Genomic DNA, 6805 nt, shown 5'->3' with positions numbered 1-6805 from the left:
GTTTGAAGAGAAATGAAGGAATTGATGATGAAAATGAGGATTTTCTTTAAAATGAAAGGATGATTTGGTGTTTGGAAGGCTAGAAAGTTAGATTTGTTTGGGTAATTTAAGAGAAATAGCTCTGATTTGTATTTGAGAATTTTTTTTTGAATGAAAGATGATAAAAGAGGGAAGAGACATGGGTTGTTTAAATAGGCAAAAAGAGGAAAAAAAATTAAATTTAGGGGAAATTGCCGTTTAAAAACTTTCAGTTTTCTCCCTTTTTCAAATCAGTTCATTTTCTGTAAGTTAAAACATATTTTCGTAATTAATTTCAAATCTGGTTTCATTTTATCCGTTTTAAGCTATTTAATAACCAAACACTTGAACAGAATTTCCCAACCTAATTTTTAGACCTGATAATCATTATAATATTTTATTTTATTTATTAAACACTTTTAACCAAATTCCAGTATCCAGATTGGAAATCCGGTCTACTAACCTGATTTTTCTAACTCAATTTTTGAGATGTGACAAAGTGTTTATTACCTAGATTAAAAATTTTGAATCATTCTTTTAAACCCCCAAAACCCAAAAGAACTTGAGAAACTAAAAATTGCAATATTTAGTTTGGTTAAATTACAAACCCAAAATCTGAATCAATTGAGTTGATGATAAAGATTTTTGGGGTTAGGGTTAACTGAATTAGCCAACATAAATTATGCCATCATACTATGCTACATAATCATCTGAGCAATGACAATCAAGTATACATTATACAACCATTTACATATACAAATAAGTATATTATGTCATCATACTATGATACATAATCATTTCCAAGTCTCATATGAACTTACCAAAGCTTTTTTGCTAACCTGAGGTTGAATTAGAACCAAATTGTAAAGTTTTCAAAATTTTGGGCCAACATCGCGACATCATCAATCAGTGAGTTATGTCACAACCTTAGACATCTCGATGTTGTGACCCTACTAATTGTTGATCTATGTCGCTGTAACACCCCTATACCATGATCAACTCAAGGAACCTGATACAGGAATATTACATTTGGTGCCAAAGTAATTCTTTGCTAATCACTAATATATTAGAACATAAAAACGGACACTTGGAACATACTTAATATTTTTCTTAAGTACATTTCATTCTATTTAAAATTTTAAAACATACCGTGTTGTTGCTTGAAGATGTGATCAGATGAAAGCTTGCAATCTCAAAATTCAACTCTTCAAAAATTCTTGTACCTAATCTGCGCACGGAAACAAACCGTATGCTGAGTATACACCCAGTGGTATTACTATAATTCAAATACTTAAGGTAAAACAATATATATACATTAAATCTTACCACCATTTTACCATTAATAAATCTTTCATGGATTTAAACTTTAATTTTTAATTTAATAATATGTATTTTAAATAGCTTTTCTTCATTTTAATTTATATATCTTCTTACTACATCAATATCCATTTCATGCATTTCATCAATAACCATTTCATAAATCATTATTTCATAAATTTCATTTCTATATCTCAATTCAATAACTTATTCTCAAGAAAATATTCATTTCTATTCATAATCAATCAATAACAATCAGTTGTTCAGTACTTTAATATAATCATTCAGTAATCATCAGTTATTCAGTAACATTAGTCTTTCAATAATTATTTAAACCAACAAATTTCAATAAAAATAATTGTCGAAACCACCGCTCTTTTTTTTTATTTTAGATTAATAAAAACGGGGAATCCAAAAAATGGAGTCACCACCGATCCTTTTATTTTGGTGCGATCGGATCACCTAAGAATTTGGTTATTTTAATAAAACATTTTTGGTTTAAAACAATGATTCTAGTCTACGAAAATATGAGAAAATGGGCTCGGAAGTCGGTTACGTATGAGGAAGGATTAGCACCCTCACTACGCCCAAAATTGGTACCAAATCGATTAAATACTGTCCTTATGTCTAAAATTAGAAATGTTTTTGAAATGTGGTTCTTTTTTAATAACATTTGAATAACCTGAGTTGGTTACCAAAAATCTTCTTGTTTTCGACGTCCGAAAATTTATAATTCGAAAATTACAAAAAGAAGTTTGACTATTTGGTCCAACGAAAAACCGAAACCCAGCACAGTTGGGCACGATTCCTTAAATTTCCAAACATTGAACATTGCCTCGCCTTAGAAAATACAAGTGAAATTCCGAAGGGATCTTCGATTGTTTTGAACAAATAAAAAAGCGCAACCCAGCACGATAGGGCACGATTCTCAAATCGCCAAACATCGAACATCGCCTTCGTTTTGAAAGGTTTTTAATAAACATGAGTGAAAACCTAAAGGAATATTCGATTGTTTTGAACAAACAAGAAATCACAATCCAGCACGATAAGGCATGATTCCTGAATTGTCAAACACCGAGTATTGTCTTCGTTTAAGGGACTTTTAAAAGACATGGGTGGAATTTTGAAGGGATATTCGATTATTTTGAGCAAACGCGAAATTGCAACCCAGCACGTTAGGGCACGATTCCACGAATTGCCAAATATTAAATCTTGTCTTCGTTTTAAAGAATTTTTAAGTGAATAATTATAAAACTAGTTTAAAATGTATTAATGCATTTTTGAAATGAAACAAATTTAATCATAAAAATTTGGATTCTTAAAAAAAAAAAAACACATTTCATAAACCAAGTGGGAAATGACGATATGGGGTAACAGGCACACATGAGATACGATATTTGATGAATGAGAATATTAATCGACTAGCAGAATAAGCAATTAAATATAATTAATCTAGAAATTATAGCCTAATGTCAATAATGTATGAAGAGTAATTAACATATTAATAAGATGAATACCATGCAAGGAATATATATATATATATATATATATATATATATATATATGCTATAACATAAAACAGCCAACAAAGCATATGCAAAACAAAATGGAATTTAGAAGTCAAAGTGGTATAAAATTAATAAATTCATGCTATATAAGTTGACAAGTTTGAACAAAAACTAGGAATATATAAACTATTGAAATAGATATTAGAAAATGAAAGTTTAAATTAAAGTGTATGTAAAATAATTTAAACACAAATTCATTTAAAAGTTGACAAAGTACATGATAATTTAGATAAAATATGATACAAAAGAATGATAAAGATGCACAAAATAGATTTAAGACATGTGTACATGTAAGTTTATTATAAAAATCATGAGATTAATAATGATATATATATAAATTTTTAAAATAGTTTCATATATACATAATTATTAAAATATATGTTATGGAATAAATATTCTTAATCAATTAACATACAAAATATTGAAGAATATTAGCTCAAAATGAGAATTTCCATAAAAATTTTTAAAATATGTACCAAAGATGAAAAGATTACAAAAAAGTGTATAATAAAACATAATCTTAGAAACATAATGAATTTACACATCGTGTGTATATATATATATATATATATATATATATATATATATATATATATATATATATAACTTTAAAAGTAATTATTCGTAAAAACATGTAATACATACAAAATTAACTTGATTTTATTGTAAGTTATATGATAGATTTAAAAGAATACCTATATAGAAAGAAAACCATATGCGTAAAATATGCGAGTTTAATAATGTATAGATTAAATATGGTATCCACAATGCATATACATATAATGATAATAGCTTAAAAATATTACGAGGATTATATGATACAATACGAGAATAAATTAAAAAGGAATCATGTGCGTAATATAATATAAGGTTAATTAATATATACATGTAATAAAATTAATTTTGATACAAAGTATACGTATGTATATATATTAATATTTAAAAGAGATTGTATAAGAAAATTAAAAGAGCTTAATGCAAAAGGAAATTCAAAGTGGTTACTTCATAAATCAAAACAAAATCATGCATGTACAAATGTATATATATACAGCAAATATAATATATACAAAAAACAAGATATTAACATGATAAAATCCTCAAAACAACTGTACAAATAAGCAAATAAGAATAAAAGGTTACAAGCTAAAAGGATTTAATTAGAATCGATCCAAAACCAAAGGTATAATCTGAAAATAAAGTAATAATAATAAAAGGATCAATACTCAATACGCGAAAACTCATAGGGACTAAAACTAGCAATATACCAGATCCCAAAACGTTACGTTTAGGTGCAGATTAGATTGCAAACAAATGTAAATTACAAGGAAAAAAATAAAAAAAAAACAAAAAAGGGAGCAGATGGGCCGATTTAAACGCGGTGCAAAAGGGGAAGGATTTAACTTGCAAATAACCCCTCACTGCGATGACACGCGGATCCTGAGGGTCAAAGAACCGGATCGGGTCGGGTGTACAAATACGACACCATTTGGAAAGCCACTAGGCAAGGCCTGAAACGGTGCCGTTTGAGGTCCTATAAAAAGGCCAAATCGGCAGATTAGGCCGAACCCTAACCTTAGCCTCACTCCTTTCTCTCCAGCAGCCCCCAGACCTCTCTCCTCAAATGCCAAGCCGCCATCATACAGATGACCAGCATCCTCAGGCTATGCGCGACCGCTTTATGGCCTTGAAGTTCCCCTTAAGTCTCTGATTTCGGCGAAACAAAGGAGAATCGATGGCCTATTTTCAAGGTAAGGTTTTGTTTCCTTTTTCTTTTCATTTTTAAATACTAAAAAGAAAGAAAATTGACGGGAATGAATCGAGAATAAGGCGTAATAAACCCAGAAACTCAAGAACAGAAATCACCTTTTCTTTTTGCTATTTCTTTAATATGCGAATAATGCGTCTGTATTGCCTATTGCGCGTAACCTTACAACTGATCAAATCCCTTTGGTTTTATAGCCGAAGGGGTAAAATGGTAGAAAATAAATCAAAAAATACAATATTTCCCATTGTTTTTTGTCTGTTTTGCTGTGTGTTTGTATTTGCTACCGTGTTCGTCCCTTTTGCAGGTACAAGACGTGCTGGCGTTCGGGTACGGGAGTTGACATACGGGAGCGCGCGTGACTGCTGAAATGCTGGAGCGTACCGGGGCGGTGGAGGCTGAATGGTTGCGGCGCATCTACTGCTAGGGATAGGGTTTGGAGAAATTTGTTTAGCAATTGGGCCGTTTGGGCTCATTTCGGGTATTGGGTCAACCCTTGGGTTATGGGATTGGTTTTTTGTAAATAGGCTGTGGGCCATAGTAGTTTTTTTTGGACTGATGTACTGCAAATGGACATTAATTATTGGTTTGTTTTATTTTTTTGTTTTTATTTATTTTTTGTTTTTATTTTGGGCTTGGGCCAGGCAAATTTGGCCCACTACAATAATTATAATTAATTCATATGATTATATTCAATTAACTCATATTTATTCATATGATTATATTCAATTAACTCATACACTATTTTATTATTTCCTATTCATTCTATTTTCACTTCTTATTTCAATATCTCAATTTCAATTCATATTTCAATTCATAATTTCACTTTCTCATACTTTTAATAGTTCAATCGATCAAATTCATTCGATTTTCTCATTTCATTTATTCAACTGATTTCAATATCGATAATTCGATATTTAACAATTTCATGAACCTTACGTTCATGCTTTAAATCTCATGTCTCAATTCAATTCACAATTCAACTCATAATTTCTTTCTCATACTTTTAATAGTACGATTAATCAAATTTATTTAATTTTCTCATTTCAGTTATTCAGCCTATTAACAAACCTGAACCTTGGCGGATACACGGATCCAACCAACACACCAATATGGCATTTAATGCCTCATCGGCTTTGCCGAAGTAAACAGTAACAGTATGGTACTTAGTAACTCATCGGATTAAACCGAAGTAACAGTACAACACAGAAGGTGCCTTATCAAATTAAAGTTGAAGTAATAGTACGACACTTATACTGCCTCATCGACTCAAGGTCGAAGTATCCCTGAACACTTCCAATCCTATGGCATGCCAACTATATCCGACTCAGCCTGACTAATTAATAGGGTATTCAAATAATTTTTTCTATTTCAAATTCACTTTCCATTCAATCACAATTCAATTCAAATTCACTTTTTCACTTTCTAATAAATATACAATTCAATACCAATATATATTTCAGATAAGCACATATAATTATACTTTGATTCAATTCAATTCACTTTTCAATCAATACACAATTCACGTATTCACCATATTCATAATTTAATTTACTTTCAATCAATTCATATTTCGATTCATTTTCCAATCAAGTTCAAATCACTAATCACTTTTCAATTAATATACATTTCAAATAATCACATATTTTCTTCATTCAACTCATTTTGATTCAATTCAAATCACTTTTAATTTCGAATTTGTTCACATTTAATTTCAATAGCAATAAACACTTTTAAATCAATTTCATTCAAATCAATATCATTATTTCAATTACTTTCCTAAATTTATCTACCATGCATTTTAATTAAAATATAACAATTAATAATAAATATATTTGAATTATAGTAATACAAACCCGGATTTACTCGATTATTCCCGATAACCTTCTTCTTTCCTTTGTGTGTCGATGCCTCGAGTTCCTTGTTAGCTACAAAAATAATAATAATTTACACTATTAATTACAACATTAATTTATAATAATAATTGAATTTCTATCCAATTTATATTTTAGTTCCAATTTAGTCCTAACTAGATTTATCTACTTTTCTAATTTAATTCACACTCTATTTCTATTCAAATTTCATCCAAACTCAAATTCAACTACTAAAATTTCAGTATATTTCACTAATTTCGAATTTT

At 29.3% G+C, this 6805-nt stretch overlaps 1 long non-coding RNA gene across 1 annotated transcript; it reads left to right on the top strand.

Moving 5' to 3' along the window:
* The first annotated feature begins 4284 nt into the window (after window positions 1-4284).
* LOC108459672 (uncharacterized) lies at window positions 4285-5261 on the top strand. The gene is made up of 2 exons (XR_001867399.2): window positions 4285-4651; window positions 4973-5261. It is a non-coding gene; the product is annotated as an uncharacterized LOC108459672 (long non-coding RNA).
* The last annotated feature ends 1544 nt before the right edge of the window (window positions 5262-6805 follow it).

Source organism: Gossypium arboreum, chromosome 4, assembly GCF_025698485.1.
Source record: "Gossypium arboreum isolate Shixiya-1 chromosome 4, ASM2569848v2, whole genome shotgun sequence".
NCBI lineage: Eukaryota > Viridiplantae > Streptophyta > Magnoliopsida > Malvales > Malvaceae > Gossypium > Gossypium arboreum.
Note: the sequence above shows the minus strand (reverse complement) of the source record. Positions and strands in the feature narration are given on the sequence as shown.